Below are 21,739 nucleotides of genomic sequence, written 5' to 3'. Positions count from 1 at the left end.
AGACACAAAAGCATATCGTCAAAATAAAATTGATGCTGATTTTAATTTTCTTCTAGCAATAAGTAACATTCATCCTTGGATACATGGCATATTGAAAGGACAATAATATGTTCTCATTTAATTTGTTTCTAGTAAAATATTATTTTGTTTGATAATTTTAAATCAAAATACTATATTTATATTGATTTAATCAAGTGTTCTAATAATAATTGTTATAATAAATCAGTTGATAAGAAAAAATCATGTTTAGCACATTAATGGTGACAAATGTTAAAAACTTTAAAATTAAATTTGTGAATTAATATAGATAAATATTAAACTTTTAAACATAGCATAAATTACATAAGGAACATGAAATTTACATGCAAGTTTAAATAAAAGAAACATTGAAAAATTCTGACTTAAAAATTTTTTTTGAAACAGTACATAATGCTAAGCACTGAAACAGTATGGCATGTAGATTTTACTATATCCATTTAAAATAACATTGTGGTCATTTTAGGTTGGCATAAAGTGCATGTTTCGAATCTATTTAAATTATGTGAAAATATTTATATACCGACTTACTAATATTTTGGGTAAGCATAATTTTTCACAATTTCATTGGCAGTATATAAGCAAAATAATTAGTGAACAATATTCTGAGGTTTTTGTATTTTTCTAGAAGATGATAGAGATATTTATTAACTTTAAATATTTTAAGAGTATTTTAAAAATAGTAAAATAAAATTTCTAACTTTGAAACCACTCATTAGAAACCAGAGAAATAAAGTTTACACATTCATTCAAGAAAGAATAGGTTGGGGGGATCTGTAATGAAAAAGTATAGCAAATAAAGTAAACTTCTGACCTACTTCCAGATACAGAGAACTAAATAAACATAAAGTTAAGTGTCTCCTATCTCAAACACAACTCAATAACAAGTCTCTAGGGCTAAAGCAACCAACCCAATTACATATGCCCTTAATTAAGGCTCTAGGGTAATCTGAAAATGGATTGATGTAAAGCCAGATTTGAGATTAGAAAAAGTAAGACTGGCCAACCAAAATTATCTTCTGTCATTATCAATGAAAACATTCGTTCCCAAATAGGGTCAGTCTTCTGACATTTAAAACTTCTTTAACTTGGACTTTTTTTCCTTCTTATAAAAGTTATGTACAACTATTACATATATAGGTAAACAATAAGAACAACGAAACAAAGAAAAAAAATCATGCATACAGATAAAGTCATTGTTCAGACTTTGGCTTATGTTCTATACCTATATACTAAGGGGTTCCACAGTATCAAAGAAGATAACTGTTGTAACCCAGATGTTGTATTCAAGACCATGAAGACTACGGATATTTTTCAGGCAGGGAGTACTATGTTCAGTGGCAGAAATAGGAAAAGTGGCTAGAGGAGAAGCCAGTCTGTTGGACAGCACACCAGTTAGGAAAACAGCCCAGTATTGCAGAGATGGGTATGAATTAATGCTTTAAAATGGAGAGAAAACAGTATTACATGATCACTTGGATTTAGGGATATAGTGAAGAATAAGAGTGTTGTAGTCTGTTTTCACATTGCTGTAAAGAAACACGTGAGACTGGGTAATTTATAAAGAAAAGAAATGTAATTGGCTCACATTTCTGCAGGCTGTAGAGGAAGCATAGCAGCTTCTGCTTCTGGGGAGGTTTCAGGAGGCTTTAAATTATGGAGCTTTGCAACTTGTTGCTTAAAAGTTGTTTATGCTCCTTCCATGTTCTGATCCTGCCACATCCTCTTTAGAGAATTCACTATTGCAAGGACTGTATAAAGTGAGAGATTCACATTCATGATCCCGTCACTTCCCAACAGGCCCCACCTCCAGCATTGGGGATTACAATATGACATGAGATTTGGATGGGGACACAGATCCAACCATATCAAGGGGAGATGGAGGAAGTTTAAATAATTCCCAAGTTTCTGGCTTTATTTAATCTCTTAAATCTAATATTTCAGAGAAATCACAAAAAGACAAGTATCAGTTATTTAAATGCAATAATAGCTACACTTTAATACGTAGCTTATCCTCTTTACACTTAATTCTATTTTTCTCACATTAGAATCAATTTTCTACTAAAAGTTTACTGTAGAATTATTTTCTCATATTGTGGCTAAAATAGGTGGCTTTCCAGCTTTTAGATGGTATGAAAAACTGATTCTCAAATTTAGTAAGATTCTCTAGATAGCAGAGCTAGTTTTAATCATCACTGAACTGAGGAAGCACATGCTAATCAAAATGTACAAATGAGTTTAAGGCTGATTATTGCCAATATAGGACAAGAGTAGAAATAAGATATTTGCTGATTTGCAAAGTTGGAATGCCTGGAGATACTAAAGCATTCCAACTTTCAGATCTAAGGGTTCATAGAGATAGATCTTAGATTAGTCCTGCTTTGCACACTGGTACCAGGTCTATCTTTATTCATTTTATAACACAGGCAGATAAAATATGGGTAATTGAAATACATAAATAAATGAATACTATATCCATATATAAACAGTATAATTATTTTTGGACTTCGCAAATTATAATACTATATGTGATTTAATAGTATGCATATCTATCATTAAGTTTTCTTTGAGTAATACATGCATATTTAATACTTTTAGCTTTAAAATATTAAATTCTAAGCTTGAGATTTGTACATGGGCTGTAGGTTATATTTGCTTTTTTTATGCTCTAATAAAATAAATAAAAATATCAAAATAAAGTTGTAGTTTATATTTTTGCTATTAAAATAGAAAACAGCTTACTTTTTATTATAGTTTATACTTAATTATTTTTTTATAATTTTCAGGAGAAAGACATTTAAGAACAAAACTCACTGTACTGGTAATAGCCTCAGTAATTATTCCGGGTCTGATTTTTGTGGGGGCCTTATGTAGTGTGTACATAAAGTGCCTATGAATTATCTTTTAAAAATTATATCTATCTGAAGTTCAATATGTTTGTCTGGTATATATAAATAACAAAGTTGTATGATACTGATGTAAGAGTTAAGAATAAATCACTTCAGCATACAGTAATTGTATCAGGGTCCTTGGTAAGGATTTTCTCTTTTATGAAAAGCAGCCCCTATCATTTTCTAACATCTTTGTCTATTGGACAGGGCACCTGTAAAGCTGAGCTGCATACATAGACAAGGAAGCTGGGAGCTTACACAGGTGAATGCTAGCAGGAACTAAAGACTAGACATGTTCAAGATGGTGGCTCCATTTTCCTTTCTCTTTGTTAGCCACGTGCACTGTAAGGAGCAGACAAGATGACACTAATCAGGTGGAAAGGCAATTTGCATAATAAGATTAGTGTGGGGTGACCAACCTTCCCCACTTACTATGTAAATGTCTCACCTGATCCAACCAATCTGTGAGCCTTATATAAATCAGACAGCACCTCCTCAAACTGGAATATAAAATCCGGATGCATTTGCCACCAGTCCTTTCCACTTAGAGATCCCTTTCTCTATAGAGAAAGCTGTTTCTCTCTTCTCTTCTGCTTATTAAACCTCCACTCCTAAACTCCTCCTGTGTGTCTGTGACCTAAATTTTCCTGGCATGGAAATATGGTATATACCCCAGACAACATAACATCAATATCCTGTATTTACAAACAAAAGCAAATAATCTCTTGTGCTCGATAAACGCATTGATTTACAGATTCTAATGAACTCTGAACATTCTACAAAGCACAACATCTTAGGAAAGAATTTTCTATTGCCACCTTTGCATAAATTAGCTTTCAGATTTCTGGTCATATTTTAAAACATATATTCATTTCTCAGCTTTATGCTTTGATATGTGTACTTTAAAGAAGCACATTTTCTTGAAAGGAAATATTAATATATCATTGAATGATGGGTTTTAAAATCTTTTATGTTAGCGTGAAAACAGATGTAGACTATAAATGCATACTGCTTTTTTCTGAACTACTTCGTGCACTTCCCTACATTCTGTAACCTCAAAATGTGTGTTGATATTTAAGAAACAATTTTTAATGATGACACATGTACATCTTGAGATGAGCTTTGATTCCTGAGGTCATGTCTGGTTTTCTGAGCATTATCTAGCATTCTCATTCATGTACTCAGTCAGCAGTCATGTGAATTGCTGACCCTGACATAGACAGTAATCCATGGGTGAAATGAAATGGCAAAGACCTAAACTAGCACTGTGGTAGTAAAGGGAAAGTGGAAATAATTGGAAATAAGGAAAAAATTAGGATTATATATTTGGCAATTGGGTGGAAGTACTGACAAAAAAATCATGAAGGTAGAAGGCTAAATAATGAACATACTGTGTCTAAGTTATCTGTTGGAAAATGTTGAAACCATTCATGCTTCCTAGGCACGATGTTAGTAGATGGGTAATATGCAGATATCAAGAACACAATTGTCAGACTACTTGGATTTGTATCTAGATTCCATTACTTGCTAGATGGTGACATGGAAGGATTCTTTAATCACTTAGGAACTTCATTTTCTAAGTTGTAAAATTGACATGATAATAATATCCACCTAAGAGAACCCTGAAGATTGAATCAGATTAAATAGCTAAAGTGCTTACAAACGTAAGGAACATAGAATATGCTGTTAATCATCCATAATTATTCTGTTCTTAGCTTTTCTCTCACCATCTGTATATTATCTCTGACTTATTTTATGTACTGTAAATGTTTCCGATACCACTTGGTGATTCAAGAAAACTCTGTATTAAACATAGACTTTGCCCTTGAAAATTTAGACTCATGTATTCAACTGGAAGTTACTATGGTGCTAAAAGAGAAATAAAAGAGTAGGATTCTGAAAGAGAAGAGAATTCAGTGTTTATCTGTCAAGTTAGCAGAGAAAAAACATGACATTGGAAGATTAGCATCATTTAGGAAGGTTTTAAAAAGCGACTTTGCAATGGCAGAATATTTCACAAAGGGTGGGCTCCCATATAATCAGCAATGGTAGAATACACTTGTGCTGAAAACAACAGAGCCCAAAGGTCCAAATGGACCAGGGGAAGGCACGGCTACTCTAATTAGGAAAGAAAGATAGAAAGGGCAATATTGAAAGGAGTATTGATTTTCTCTTATAAGATACAGCCACTCAGAAGTGACCCCACAAAAAGTTACCCTGGGAATAAATACTCTAAAATACCCTGACCCCGTTTTCCTTACTTCCTCATATAACCTAGCTGGGCTACTTCTTGAATGAACATAACCAGACATCAGATGGCAAAGGAGCTCAAAGCAAGTATCAGGATATAAAATAGAACTACAGGGGCAAGCCAAAGATATCTGGCACATAATGTCTAAATGAGTGGCTGCCAATACATGTAGAATCACTACTTAAAGTGACTGCACAAAGTGTCTGTTAGCTTCTCAGTAAATTCTGATGTCTTTGTAGAAGAGGATAATTTCAGTTTCAAAAAGACAAAACTAAGAGTCAAAGCAAAATTATTATTTATATTTAATGTATCCTCACTGTATGTATATTTATGATTGGAAATAGGGTACATACAAAAGAAACCATTTTTAAATGTAAGACCAGTGTATGGGTGCCATTTGCTTCTTTTTTTATTATTATTGAATTTTAGGTTTTGGGGTACATGTGCAGAATGTGCAAGATAGTTGCATAGGTACACACATGGCAGTGTGTTTTGCTGCCTTCCTCCCCTTCACCCACATTTGGCATTTCTCCCCAGGCTATCCCTCCCCAGCTTCCCTGCCCACTGTCCCTCCCCTATTCCCCCCAATAGACCCCAGTGTGCAGTACTTCCTTCCCTATGTCCATGTGTCCTCATTTTTCATCACCCACCTATGAGTGAGAATATGCGGTATTTCATTTTCTGTTCTTGTGTCAGTTTGCTGAGAATGATGTTCTCCAGATTCATCCATGTCCCTACAAAGGACACGAACTCATCATTTTTGATTGCTGCATAATATTCCATGGTGTATATGTGCCACATTTTCCCAGTCCAGTCTATCACATCGATGGGCATTTGGGTTGGTTCCAGGTCTTTGCTACTGTAAACAATGCTGCAATGAACATTCGTGTGCATGTGTCCTTATAGTAGAATGATTTATAGTCCTTTGGATATACACCTAGTAATGGGATTGCTGGGTCAAATGGAATTTCTATTTCTAAGGCCTTGAGGATTGCCACACTGTCTTCCACAATGGTTGAACTAATTTACACTCCCACCAACAGTGTAAAAGTGTTCCTATTTCTCCACATCCTCTCCAGCATCTGTTGTCTCCAGATTTTTTAATGATCGCCATTCTAACTGGCGTGAGATGGTATCTCAATGTGGTTTTGATTTGCATCTCCCTGATGACCAGTGATGATGAGCATTTTTCATATGTTTGTTGGCCTCATGTATGTCTTCTTTTGTAAAGTGTCTGTTCATATCCTTTACCCATTTTTAAATGGGCTTGTTTTTTTCCTGTAAATCTGTTTGAGTTCTTTGTAAATTCTGGATATCAGCCCTTTGTCAGATGGGTAAACTGCAAAAATTTTTTCTCATTCTGTTGGTTGCTGATTCATTCTAGTGACTGTCTCTTTTGCTGTGCAGAAGCTGTGGAGTTTGATTAGGTCACATTTGTCTATTTTGGCTTTTGTTGCCAATGCTTTTGGTGCTTTGGTCATGAAGTCCTTGCCTATTCCTATGTCCTGAATGGTTTTGCCTAGATTTTCTTCTGGGGTTTTTATGGTGCCAGGTCTTATGTTTAAGTCTTTAATCCATCTGGAGTTAATTTTAGTGTAAGGTGTCAGGAAGGGGTCCAGTTTCTGCTTTCTGCACATGGCTAGCCAGTTTTCCCAACACCATTTATTAAACAAGGAATCCTTTCCCCATTGCTTGTTTTTGTCAGGTTTATCAAAGATTGTACGGTTGTAGATAGGTTGTGTTGCCTCCATTGCCTCTGTTCTGTTCCATTGGTCTATATCTCTGTTTTGGTACCAGCACCATGCTGTTTTGATTACTGTAGCCTTGTAGTATACTTTGAAGTCCAGTAGTGTGATGCCCCGCGCTGTGTTCTTTTTGCTTAGAATTGACTTGGCTATGCAGGCTCTCTTTTGGTTCCATATGAAGTTCATGGTGGTTTCTTCCAGTTCTGTGAAGAAAGTCAATGGTAGCTTGATGGGTATAGTGTTGATTTTGTAAATTACTTTGGACAGTATAGCCATTTTCATGATATTAATTCTTCCTAACCATGAACATGGAGTGTTTCTCCATCTGTTTGTGTCCTCTCTTATTTCTATGAGCAGTGGTTTGTAGTTTTCCTTGAAGAGGTCCCTTATGTTCCTTGTAAGTTGTATTTCTAGGTATTTTATTCTTTTTGTAGCAATTGTGAATGGCAGTTTGTCCTTAATTTAGCTCTCTTTAAGTCTGTTATTGGTGTATAGGAATGCTTGTGATTTTTGCACATTGATTTTATATCCTGAGACTTTGCTGAAGTTGCTTATCAGTTTCAGGAGTTTTTGGGCTGAGGCAATGGGGTCTTCTAGGTATACTATCAAGTCATCTGCAAATAGAGACAATTTGGCTTCCACCTTTCCTATTTGAATACCCTTTATTTCTTTTTCTTGCCTGATTGCTCTGAATAGAACTTCCAGTACTATATTGAATAGGAGTGGTGAGAGAGGGCATCCTTGTCTAGTGCTGGATTTCAAAGGGAATGCTTCCAGTTTTTGCCCATTCAGTATGATATTGGCTGTTGGTTTGTGTCAATAGCTTTTATTACTTTGAGATACGTTCCATCAATACCTAGTTTATGGAGGGTTTTTAGCATAAAGGGCTGTTGAATTTTGTCAAAGGCCTTCTCTGCATCAATTGAGATAATCATGTGGTTTTTGTTTTTGGTTCTGTTTATGTGGTGAATTACATTTATAGACTTGTGTATGTTGAACCAGCCTTGCATCCCCGGGATGAATCTTACTTGATCATAATGGATAAGTTTTTTGATGTGCTGGTGCAATTGGCTTGCCAGTATTTTATTAAAGATTTTTGCACCTATGTTCATCATGGACATTGGCCTGAAGTTTTCTTTTCTTGTTGAGTCTCTGCCGGGTTTTGGTGTCAGGATGATGTTGGTCTCATAAAGTGATTTTGGAAGGGTTCCCTCTTTTTGGATTTTTTGGAATAGTTTCAGAAGGAATGGTACCAGCTCCTCTTTGTGTGTCTGGTAGAATTCGGCTGTGAACCCATCAGGACCTGGGCTTTTTTTGTGTGGTGGGCTCTTAATTGCTGCCTCGACTTCAGACCTTGTTATTGGTCTATTCATAGTTTTGGCTTCCTCCTGGTTTAGGCTTGGGAGGACACAGGTGTACAGAAATTTATCCATTTCTTCCCGGTTTACTCGTTTATGTGCATAGAGTTGTTTGTAATATTCTCTGATGATGGTTTGAATTTCTGTGGAATCTGTGGTGACTTCCCCTTTATCGTTTTTTATTGCATCTATTTGGTTGTTCTCTCTTTTCTTTTTTATCAGTCTGGCTAGTAGTCTGTCTATTTTGTTGATCTTTTAAAAAACCCAGCTCTTGTATTTATTGATTTTTGAAGGGTTTTTCATGTCTCTATCTCCTTCAGTTCTGCTCTGATCTTAGTTATTTCTTGTCTTCTTCTAGGTTTTGAGTTTTTTTTGACCTTGCTCCTCTAGTTCTTTCAATTTTGATGATAGGGTGTCAATTTTGGATCTCTCCATTCTCCTCATATGGGCACTTATTGCTATATACTTTCCTCTAGAGACTGCTTTAAATGTGTCCCAGAGATTCTGGTATGCTGTGTCTTCATTCTCTTTGGTTTCGAAGAACTTCTTTATTTCTGCCTTCATTTTATTGTTTATCCAGTCAACATTCAAGAGCCAGTTGTTCAGTTTCCATGAAGCTGTGTGGTTCTGAGTTAGTTTCTGAATTCTGAGTTCTAACTTGATTGCACTATGGTCTGTGAGACTGTTTGTTATGATTTCAGTTGTTTTGCATTTGCTGAGGAGTGCTTTACTTCCAATTACCTGGTCGATTTTAGAGTAGGTATGATGTGGTGCTGAGAAGAATGTATATTCTGTGGATTTGGGGTGGAGAGTTCTGTAAATGTCTATCAGGTTTGCTTGTTCCAGGTCTGAGTTCAAGCCCTGGATATCCTTGTTAATTTTCTGTCTGGTTGATCTGTCTAATACTGACAGTGGAGTGTTAAAGTCTCCCACTATTATTGTGTGGGAGTCTAAGTCTCTTTGTAAGTCGTTAAGAACTTGCCTTATATATCTGGGTGCTCCTGTATTGGGTCCATATATATTTAGAATTGTTAGCTCTTCTTGTTTTATCGATCCTTTTACCATTATGTAATGGCCTTCTTTGTCTCTTTTGATCTTTGTTGCTTTAAAGTCTATTTTATCAGAGATGAGAATTGCAACTCCTGCTGTTTTTTGCTCTCCATTTGCTTGGTAAATTTTCCTCCATCACTTTATTTTGAGCCTTTGTGTATCCTTGCATGTGAGATGGGTTTCCTGGATACAGCACACTGATGGGTTTTGGTTTTTTATCCAATTTGCCAGTCTGTATCTTTTGATTGGTGCATTTAGCCCATTTACATTTAGGGTTAATATTATTACATGTGAATTTGACACTGCCATTTTGATGCTAGCTGGCTGTTTTGCCCGTTGTTGAAGCAGATTCTTCACTTTGTTGATGCTCTTTAGTATTTGGTATGTTTTTAGAATGGCTGGTAGTGGTTGTTCCTTTCTATGTATAGTGCCTCTTTCAGGAGCTCTTGTAAAGCAGGCTTGGTGGTGCCAAAATCTCTGAGTACCTGCTTGTTTGCAAAGGATTTTATTTTTCCTTCACTTATGAAGCTCAGTTTGGCTGGATATGAAATTCTGGGTTGAAAGTTTTTTCCTTAAGGATGTTGAACATTGGCCCCCACTCTCTTCTGGCTTGTAGAGTTTCTGCTGAGAGATCTGCTGTGAGTCTGATGGGCTTCCCTTTGTGGGTGACCCGACCTTTCTCTCTGGCTCCCCTTAGTATTTTCTCCTTCATTTCAACCCCGTTGAATCTAATGATTATGTGCCTTGTGGTTGCTCTTCTTGTGGAATATCTTTGTGGTGTTCTCTGTATTTCCTGGACTTGAATATTGGCCTGCCTTGCTAGGTTGGGGAAATTTTCCTGGATAATATCCTGAAGAGTATTTTCCAGCTTGGATTCATTCTCTTCGTCACATTCTGGTACACCTATCAAATATAGGTTAGGTCTCTTCACATAGTCCCACATTTCTTGGAGACTTTGTTCATTCCTTTTTGTGCTTGTTTCTCTAATCTTGGTTTCTCATTTTATTTCATTGAGTTGATCTTTTACTTCTGATATTCTTTCTTCTGCTTGGTCAATTCGGCTGTTGAAACTTGTGCATGCTTCATGAAATTCTCATGTTTTGTTTTTCAGCTCCTTCAATTCATTCATATTCCTCTCTAAGTTGTCCATTCTTGTTATGATTTCCTCAAATCTTTTTTCAAGGTTCTTAGTTTCTTTGCATTGATTTAGAACATGTTCTTGTAGCTCATGGAAGTTTCTCATTATCCACCTTCTGAAGTCTGATTCTGTCATTTCGTCACACTCATTCTCCATCCAGCTTTGTTCCCTTGCTGGTGAGGAGTTCTGGTCCTTTGTAGCAGGCGAGGTGTTTTGGTTTCAGGTGTTTTCCTCCTTTTTGTGCTGGTTTCTTCCCATCTTTGTGGATTCATCCACCTGTCATCTGAGTAGTTGCTGACTTTTTGATTGGCTCTCTGAGTGGACGCCCAGATTGTTGATGATGAAGTATTTCTGTTACTTAGTTTTCCTTCTAACAGTCTAGCCCCTCTGCTCTATGACTGCTGAGGTCCACTCCAGGTCCCACTTGTCTGGGGTACACCTGTAGCAGCTGCAGAACAGTGAGGGATGCTACCAGTTTCTTCTTCTGGTATCTTTGTCCCAGAATGATGTCCGCCAAATGTCAGTCTGATCAGTCCTTTTTGAGGTGACTCTTTGGATATACAGGGATCAGGGAGCTGTTTGAGGAGATGGACTGTACTTTATAGGAGCTCAAGCGCTGAGCTGTGAGCTCCATTGTTCATTCAGGGCTTTTAGGCAGGTGCGTTTAGGTCTGCTGCAGCAGAACTTATAATGGCAGGCTGCATCAGCAATGGGAGTGTACCTCAGTAGGGGCAGAATGCCTCAGTAGTGGCAGACGCCCCTCCCCACCAAGCTGCACCATCCTGGATTCAGCTGAGCCCGCAGTGAAACTCTCAACCCCGGGCATTTCGAATCGCTGTTTTTTTTGTCCCTGTGGGGGTGGGACCCGCCAAGCCTGATCACCTTGCTCCCTGCCTCAGAGCCCTTTTTCTCTTTTTGTTTTTAAGTTGAACGGTTGACTCTCTCACAGGTGATTCAGTTGCCTGCTGATATGGCACTGGGATCTGTGTGATTTCCCATGCAGCGACCCACTGCACCCACTCAAATGTTGCTTCTCAGGAATCTCCTGGTCTGGCTCACTGTCCAAGTGCTGTTTAACCAGATGGATATGTTAATCTGCCCTCCCAAGTCTCAGATTGCTGGTTTAACAGGGCACCCAGACCAGTGCGTTTTGTGCGGGGTGCTGCTGCGCTGCGGCACCAGCCGAATGGGCCATGCAAGCCGAAAGGGCTGCACTAGTGTCCCATGTCTCTCCTACACCTGGGAATTTCCCCGCTCTGTGGGCAACAAAGATCCATCTGGAAATGCGGCTAGGACTCACCCTCTGCGCCTTCACTGAGAGCTGCAATACTGAGTTGTTCCTACCACGCCATCTTCGAGACATCTTTTAGTTCACTTTCTATATGCATTAAGCAATTAAAAAGAGGGCAGGAAAGTCTTACAACTGCCCTAGGTCATATAATATTGATGTTAATCATTGGTGCTTTTAACTAAGCACCCACTTCTTACCACTTGATGTGTGACTACTGTGCCTTGAATATGTATGACCAATTTGGAAAATGACTGGTTATTGGGATTTTACAAGTACTTTAATCTGTTCTATCTTCTTATTGCCACTAATATTTGATAATCCCTGAGGAAAGGGAGTGATTACTGGACAATGGTTCAGATGGATTCCTATCTGATAGCAAATCCTCATGGAAATTGGTGCGAATTAGATCACTTAGGCTTGAAGGACTTTGTGCTGCTATTTAGCTCATTCCCTATGCCCCCTAATACAGTCACATTTATTCATTCATGCAATATTAAGTACATACGCATATAAAATTTCTCTCTTCTTGGGTCTCGGTACTAGTAATATTGAAACAGACAAGATAGACAAGGCTACCCATTCTACCGCATATTGCATCTAGAGAACCTGGGAGCTAATATAATGACTGATTATTAAAGTCTCCCATCAAATTATTCAGGGTTTTTCTGGGAGCAGTCTTCATGGTCAGTCTCCTGAGAGGCTTATTTTTGAGCTCAGATGAATAGAGTTACGAGATAGTGAGCTTTCAGTCAAAGCTAGTCAGGCCGTCATATCTCCTATGCCCAAAATAAATCACAACCCTAAGGCACATCTGTGAGAGATCAAATAGCATTATAGTACATCTAAAGAAAGACAGGAAACCAGATTGGCTTATTGCAGAGAGCTCAGGTTTTAACCAATGGACATTTGCTGAATTGCTTTGTTCATAAATTACACTTCTCCCTTATAATAAATGTTTCTATAGCAAAGTTATTTGAACTTTACAGGACTCAAGTTTATCATCTTAAAATGAATAATTTTACCTATTCTTTTCAATGTTACCTAAATTTTAATACTGTTACCTACCCCTATTCAGGTTAAATCTTTGGGCTTTGCTGTTTTCTATAATTGGGGGTACAAAATTTTGACTGACTTTTCACTTCACCTTGAAAAATATTTATTTTTATTCCCTATTGAGATATATAAGAAATATGAGATGAGGCTATTTATAATTTTTATAAAGTTGATAGAAGTTAGGGATGTTCAAATATAAGATTTCTGGTCTAAAAGCAAGCATGAGAAATAAATTTAGGCAATTTACAATTAGATCTTCTTTCCAATTCAAATAAATATTACTGCCTCTTATAAACAGTCACTATTGAATAATTATTAAAGTAATTGCTTTCAGGACATAATTTCTTCTTGTTCTATTTTTGTGCATTAATATAAAATAATTATAACTAAGCTGTGGTAGTACCCAAGTAACATTTTATGAGAAAAATGGAAGTAACTCTCTGTCCCATTGTACACAAAAGCCAGCAATATTATTGTATATAACACACGATAAAGCATTATTTTTTATTCTAACAAATAAAGCATACCATTACTTTCTCCAATTCAGGCAGAGATGAGCTTAATCTTATCTTTACTAAACATGTTCACAGTTTCTCCTGATTAAATATGAAAGGCACATGAAATTATTTGAGATCCAAGGAAATCTTTTGAACATTACAAAAGCATACTAGAGTCTCCCTTCAGCACCTCTTACCAGCATCTTCAGCTCCTGTTAGGGCACATCAAAGGTCCTCCACAAGGCACTTTGTCTAAGATTGGCAACCCTGAGCAGAGCCCTGGACACTTCAATCTCCTTCTTTCATCAAAACACCCTTGCCCTGCATTTCATTCCCCTGAGCACTGCTCTCTGATTACAGGCAGCTAGACAGTCTGATGAATTCCCTTGAACTATGGAATTTTCTTCCTCTCAGAATGCTATTTAAGTTAATGATTCAGACCATCAACTCAAAGGACCCTTTTGTGTGACCCTCAATTGACATCAACTCACGGGACCCTTTTTGTGACCCTTAATTGACATCAAGTAGTCTAGATTTTCCCTGTCTGGAAAAACAAAAAAGTGGAAGTGAAGGACAGGAGCCCTGTTTGCCATAGACCCGAATTCAGCTAATGACACAGGTGTTTATCTCAGCTTTTGGAAAGTGGGAGAGTTATTCTAGCATTCTAAACTTAGTTTTCTCAGCTTTAAAATGAGAACAATGTTACCTGTTCCTTAGCATTGTGTCTTGAGTTACATAAAACTATATACCTTGAAGTTGTCCTGATTACTGACAGTTCTCACTGTTCAAAAGTCATTACCTCCTAGATGTGAACTCTATAAGGATCTTTTCACTTTTGTCCCCAAAGGCCTATCTTATGACCATTTAGTCATAAGGTGGCCAGCCTTTGGCCACCAATTATAGAACTTTATTTTGTTGAATGAAGAAGCTGAGGCAAAATTAATATAGAGTGTTTATTTGGGCTAAGGATGAGGACAGCTGTCCTGGACATACTTCCCAATTGCATTTGGGAGTGCTATGGGACAACACAGAAAAGGCTCAAGATTTTTATTTTACTTTAAAAAAAAAAAACTGAGGAATCAGGAAAGGAAGTCATTACAAAAGTTGTTTGCTAGAAATTCTCACTGGTTTAGGGAAATAACATTGATTATTGATTGGATATGCATTGTTGAGCTACAGGGTATGAGTTATAATGTCCAGCATTGACGTTTTACGGCTACTTGCTGTCAGTTAGACTATAGCCCACATAGCAAGTGGCTTCAAGAGGTGAGTATTTAGCGGAAGGTGGGAGTGAGGCACTGCTGCTGTTTCATTCCAGTGTTTCTTTGGGCCTAGTAATTTAAAGGGGCTTGCATTCTTCAGTTATAATTTTCTTTTTTTTTATTTTCAGAAAGTGTAAATATTCCTTGAAATAAATAGATTTAAATCTTAATTTGAATACTTATTGCTATAAAACTGAACTGCTTACTCAAAATTATTAACTGTTTTTACTAAAAGGAACATTACTTTTTCCAAGCTACATTTCTCTCAGGCCTGTTGAGTTCAGAAACTAGACCTGATCATTATTATTTTGAGAGCTGAAAAGAAAATGTCACTCCCATTGCTTTTGCTGAGTAGAAAGGCATTTCAGAATTTAAAATCTTGTTGTCTATGTTTCATCATATTATTTTACAGTTCTGTGTCAAAGTTCCTTGGAGACCTTTTTGTTGAGATTCTTGTATAATACTTCTTGTTTGTCACAAAATAATCTGTGACCAAAATTGCTTAGATGACTAGTAAATCCAATTTCACTTCTTACCAGTTTTTACCTTACGAGTAGAATCTGACAGGCCTGGGCACCCACTTGCTTTTCAATAGTACCTGCCACGGATTTATTCAGTGATGCTCAATCACGCTTGACAGGCTGGACTTCTATTTTTTCAAACATCTTTCTCAAGGTTTGATTTATTTATGCCTGGATATCTAGGTTCTTTCTCACTTCACAGATGATTCATCAAAGAACAAAAATTCTAGTCTTTCTTTCTGGAAATTAGAACCATTTTCCTTTATACAGACATTTTGCAATATGTTTTTTAGTATTTTGCAAATTCAAAACTGTGTGTCCTTTATTCAACTGTATAATGAATATTTGAAAAGAAGGCAATATCTTATTCATTGCTTTAAACTTCTTCAGAACCTCTTATCGTGTTTTGAGCATAAACAATATTTTCAGTCATTGTTGACATAGTTTACATATTTAAAAATAAGCCTTTTCAAAGGACTAATGAATAACTGATAATATTAATCTACAATTTGATTTTTAACAGCCTTATTGAGTTGTATTTTATATGTTATAAAGTTTATTTCCTTAAAGTGTAATTTAATGTTTTTAATATATTTCCAAAATTGGGCAATTATCAACATAATCTATGTTTGACACTCTAATCTAGTTACCACTCCAGAAAGCCTGTTCTTATTAGCTATCAGTTCCCATCTTCGTCTCCCTGTTATTTCCCTATTCTCTTTCTGCAATAAGCCCTAGGCAACTGGTAATTTACTTTATGAATCTATATATTTTCTTATTCTGAATATTTTGCATAAATTGTATCAAACAATAGGTGGTCTCTTGAGAGACCATGGCTTCTTTCACTTAGATATTGTTTCCAATGTTCATCCATGTAATAGCATGTATCGATACTTCATTCCTTTTTATTATAAAATAGTATTTCATTATTTGGGTGTAGCAGATTTTGTTTAACCATTCATCAGTTGACATTTTAGTTGTTACCACTTTGTGGCTATTATGAATAACACACATACACACATGCATGAACAAGTTCATGTGGATGTATGTTTGCATTTCTCTTTGTTAGATAGAAAATTCATCACTTTGTAGCTATTCACAAAGTTGCGGCCACTTTTGACTATAAGAAATAAAACATATATAAGCATGTATTTACAAGTTTTTGTGTAGATATACATATATGTTTGCATTTCTCTTTGGTATACACCTAAGGGTCAAATTGTTGGTTCATACTGGATCTTCTATTCCAAGCAAAATTATCTATAGTATGATAGAAACATCATTTAAATTATCAGGTTCCTTTGCTTTATAAAATTATATTATTATGTGACTAGACCTCATATCGAATACATTAACTGCACATGCCCTACTTAAACATTTTATCCTTGTACTATCTTGTGAAATTTCTCTGAAGGCCTATTTCTGAGTCTGTGTTTTTAAAAGTGGAAATCTGGGACTCTGTAATCAATAGCTTATATATAAAGCTTTTGATTATAGAGTCCCAGATTTGCACTTTAGCCTAGCAGTTGTGCTGCTAGGCTATTCGTTGAGCACTGCATGCATGCAATGCTCTCATTTATCTCTCTGCATATACGTAAATGTAAATGAGAGAACTGAATGCATGGAGTACTCAACAATTAGCTAGCCCAGCAGCACAACTTAATTTGTTTATGGATCTTCAAAGACTTAAAATTAATTTATGTAATCAAATATGTGTTGTGGTTGTGTTTCTGTTTTGTCATATTAAGTAAGTTTTAAACAAGGAAAATCAAATCATAATATTTGAAGTCTTAACAATCCGTGGAATATGGTTTGTAAACCACCAATTCTCTATAGGCAGGTCATTTTCACCCTGTGTGCTGACTTCCCTCTTCAGTTAATGCAAGGAAATCAGTCCACACTGTGCAAGAAACAGCTCCATTGACACTTGTTAACAGGTAACTTTCCTACATTAACCTTGTTCATACTAATGTAACAGCATGTACTATTTCTTATCTTTCTTTGCATTATGCATCATATCAATAAAATACCTAGGTTGTGATCAGTACTTAAATATATATTTGCATATTGTTTTGTTTCTTAAATAAATTGGAAACAACACAGATTTAAAAACAAAACAGACCTAGCAAAAACTGTCTCATGTTCTTAAGTACAGGACATATTTTTATATTGATGTAACTGAGAGAAACAGACAGATAATCAGTGTTTGGAACATACATAAACTTGTTTGTTTGGGTCTGAGAATTTCTACAATAACTGTTTTTGTAATTCTATTAGCCTGTCCATAATTATTTTAGGAAGAAAAGTACATTTCCAGTTGTAAAACAGAACTCTTTGCTCTGATAATTCACAATCTTACTTATTTTAGTGTTGATAGAAAAACTTACTTTCATAAGTCAATATTTCTTACAATATTATACTTCTGGGGGTTGAAAAGAATAATTTCTATTTTTTTCTCCTATAGGTCCGTGCCTTACTTAAGTTTAAGAAAAAATATACATGCAATATTTATATAAACTGTATGTTTAAAGGCTATTGTAACTGGAGATAAAAGCCTATTAAAGCCTGTTAATTACATACGTTTTATTCCTCAGAGCTTTAAAATCATCAGTCAGTGCCAAGAAAGTCAAGGTTTCAATTGAGAGAAATATTTTTATGGGAATTTAAGGGGAGAGAAATAAGTATTTCAGCTCCTAAACAGAAACCATGCATAAAGCTCAGAGAAACAAGGAAACAGAGAAGATGGAGGAGGGGGGGAAAACAAATCATGTACCTTACCTGAGTATCAGGAAAAGAGAATAGACAATATGAGATTAGAGAAGGATGATGCCAGAGGTGGAAATGCATTATCTCTAGCTTCATTTTAAATTTCACTCTCATAACAGTCATGCACTTAGACCAAGCTGCAATCACATCTATCTACATTTGTCTAGAGCAATTTGCTTTTGTTAAATCGCATAAAACTTTGCCAGTCCTCATGTTGTGTAAAACTGTGCTAGAAAATCTTTAACATTATATTATGCCAAATAAATTACTTAATAAATGCCAAAAATGTCCATTTTTATGAAATACAATTCTTAATGTGAATACAATTGTCCTTTTTAAAGGAGACTGTATTCGGAGTGTTTGGAAATTTTTGAGCATTCAAAGAGCCAGGGGAAAAAGTGGGAGGATTCAAATAATCTTTTCACACTTGGAAATAATACTGAATGATTAAAATGGCATTTAGAATTTTAAATTAGGTGAGGAAATTCAGACTTCAGGTTGTTATTTCAAATTAGATGTTGTGTTATTTTTCTTTAACAATCAGAAAGAATCTAACTGATTAGGTGACACTGATAATTCATGCGGACATTTGACTTTGATTATAAAAGGAAGTCAGATTCTCAGACCAGTTCTTTTTCCAAGGCTGCATTCATGTCTCTGTAACTGACATACGTGCCTGTCATGTTCCTGTTTGCTCTCATATGTGTGTCTCATTTTTACTCTGCTCTGCTCCTATCTCAAGGAGCTGAAACCTGCAAATTACATTGTCTAGGCTTCAATGTCCACCTGTTTCCAGTTAGTTCTAGCCAAAGGAGGCACTCAAGTGAGACTGGGAGAAAGAGGAGATGGGGAGTAAATATATTTGCTCCCTCTTCTTTGGTTCCATGTGGCTATTCTGACAGTGGCTTTAAATCCTCTGAATTGTAGATCTGGCCAGGTGGCCTGTCCTTCCTGATTGCAGATCCAGCCTGGGGAGGCAGCTGCCAAACCCTCAGGTGTCTTCTTCCTCCATGTGGCCCCTGCTCCCGAACTTTGGCCCTGCTAGCTCCTTTCCTTCTCTTCAGACCCAAATCTGGTAATGGCTGACTATGAGTGTTTAGTTTGAATTGCTTTATCTTCTTCAAACATGACTCCTCTGTAATAAGTTTCCTGTGTTATATCCCCTCCATTGAAATAAGTGACATAGATTCTATTTTTATGACTGGAAGGCAGCAAATAAAATGTAGTTTAATGGGATAGTTAAGCTTTCTATGTTATTTTGCTATTCAAAGCTATGATAGTAACAATTATTACTTTATATATCTTCCCCATTATTATTTTTCTCATACACATTCCATTAACATTTAAACTAAAATGCACTCACAAAATATAATGTCATCAGAATATTTTTTTAATTCCGAACTGTTTTTATTATACCTCAATGTACACATCATTTGTTATTTAAATAATATACTCTTTAACAGGGTATCAAATATGGTAGGCAGACCAATTTGCTTTTAATATAGCCTTATGCCAAGAATTACACTTGCCTATGTTGTAGCTGATTTGTGCATTTCAAAAACAGATGAGGTACAGAATTAAATGTGATGGAAATGTTGAAATAATTCTGCTTTGAGATTCTGTTTTGTGACCATATCAAAGCCTTAAAATTACTAATTTTTAAGCATGTAACTTCAAACTATATTTTACTACACAGCTCTGATGTATGTCACATAATGTTTCACTTAAAATGGTTAAGTAATGAAGTTGGCAAATCAGTTGTTTATAAATACATTAGAACATTTCAGCATTATTATTAGAATAATATCTTAATCATTTGTGTTTCAAAAATATTCTTCTCTTTAGTGGGAGTTAAGCAGACATTTTAAAATGAAGGTTCAAGCCAGTGGGCAATGAGCAGCCTACTTAGCTTACTTTTGACATAGTTATTTACATTCATGTAAATACAAGTAGCTAAGTACGTTCAGCTATTCATAATAGCTGTTCGTTAAATCACAGCAAATAACCTATCAAATATATGCATCATCTCATCTCCTACAACCCTGCTGTTTGCTAAGCAAACTACAGTTTCCCATCTTCTGTGCTTTTGGAACATACCAAACTTACACTTTCTGCAGAGAAAGTTTTGCCTTAATTTCTGCACTTCCCTCTGCCTGCATGTCTTTGCAAGACTGGTTCCATCTTCCGAAGCCAGGCTCAGTTCTTATCTCAGAGGTCTGCTTAATCAGTCAGTCTCAATTGAATTCCCATCTCACCCCACTCCAGTCACTTTCTTATCAAGTTTTCTCATTCATTTTCTCTCCATCTCACAGATAGCTAAAATTATTTATCAGAAATCTTCATTTTTTAAATTATTTTCTGCATCTAGAATGTAAATTTCATGAGAAAAGGAATTTCATTAGTGTAGTTGACTGTTGGGGAGCCAATTGCTTAATAGTATTTGGAATATAGTAGGCACTGAAAACAAACATTATTGAATCAATATAACCTATGACTTAGCATCACATTGAGCTAGGAGGTAGAATTCTACTGCCCAGGTGGGACTTGGACACTGGATCAAATTGAGGACTAGCGAAAACAAATCTAGGGCAGAGGCGCCTCCTCATTAGACATATGCCATGTCAGTTTACCATTGCTAGGGCAACACCTGAAAGTTACTGCCCCTTTCCCTGCCAACAACCAGACAACCAGGAATTTACCACCCTCATTCTAGAAAAGCTTTGCATAAACCACCCTTTAATTTGAAAACAATTAAAAACGGGTATAAATATGAATGCAGCACTGCTTCTGAGCTGCAATTCTGTGAAAACTGTGTATAGGGTAGCCTTCTTCCACAAGGAGCTGCTGCTGTACACTGCTGCTTCAATTAAATTTGCTATTCAACATCACTGGCTCACCTTAGAATTCTTTCAAGGGTGAAGCCAAGAACCCTCCTGGGCTAAGCCTCGATTTGGGAGCTTGACTGTCCTGAATCAATATGAATATCAGTAAGACAAATTCTATATGCTATGACAGTTTTCTTTCATCTCTTTCTTGCTTGCTTGCTTTTTTTTTTTAAATTGAGATGGAGACTCACTCTGTCACCATGCTAGATTGCAGTGGCACCATCTTGGCACACTGCAGCCTCCACCTCCTGGGTGCAAGTGATTCTCCTATCTCAGCCTCTCCAGTAGCTGGAATTACAGGGGTGTGCCACCACACCCAACGAATTTTTATATTTTTAGTAAAGATGGGGTTTCACCATGCTGGCCAGACTGTTCATGAACTCTTAACCTCAAGTGATCCAAGTTGTCTTAATTGTGTGCCACAGCTAAAAACGAAATGTTTAAAATATTGTCTATAATGTCATATAGATAAGAACATTGAGTTTCAGAAAATTTTAAGATGGTTGCTAAACATTATGCAACTTTTTGTTGGTTGATGGATTCAGGATCAGGACTTATACAAAGGTCTCTGTATAAGTAGTTCCATAATTCTACCTATTATATGACATACATTTTAAATATTAAAAATATTAATTAACATTAGATTAAAAATATAAATCAAAGAGGCATTATATCACTATATCACAACACAGGTATAATTATAATTATACCTGTACTTAGGTTGTAGGTATAATTATAATTATATATATATAATTAATAAGTATTATATGCTAATCCTACTGAATAGGTAGATAAAATATTTCTTTGTGTTAAGAATTGAGAAAGGCTGTCATCAAAAAAGAGAAGATGCCCACTTGTTGTGGAAAGATCATTTCAAAAAGTTTCAGCTGGTATATTTTTTTCCTATGTATATATTTCCCTAGATCAAGCAGAGACTTTCAAAGGATGACCTTATTCATTCTTTCCAAAGTAGCTCCTAAACCTCCTAAATACAC

The 21,739-nt window shown here is 36.0% G+C and overlaps 1 protein-coding gene across 1 annotated transcript in view; it reads right to left on the bottom strand.

Moving 5' to 3' along the window:
- Nucleotides 1-21,739, bottom strand: part of SGCZ (sarcoglycan zeta) — a 1,232,742-nt gene that overhangs the window by 338,534 nt on the left and 872,469 nt on the right. The window lies entirely within an intron of this gene.

The sequence above is a fragment of the Callithrix jacchus genome, chromosome 13, assembly GCF_049354715.1.
Source record: "Callithrix jacchus isolate 240 chromosome 13, calJac240_pri, whole genome shotgun sequence".
In the NCBI taxonomy this organism is placed as follows: domain Eukaryota; kingdom Metazoa; phylum Chordata; class Mammalia; order Primates; family Cebidae; genus Callithrix; species Callithrix jacchus.
Note: the sequence above shows the minus strand (reverse complement) of the source record. Positions and strands in the feature narration are given on the sequence as shown.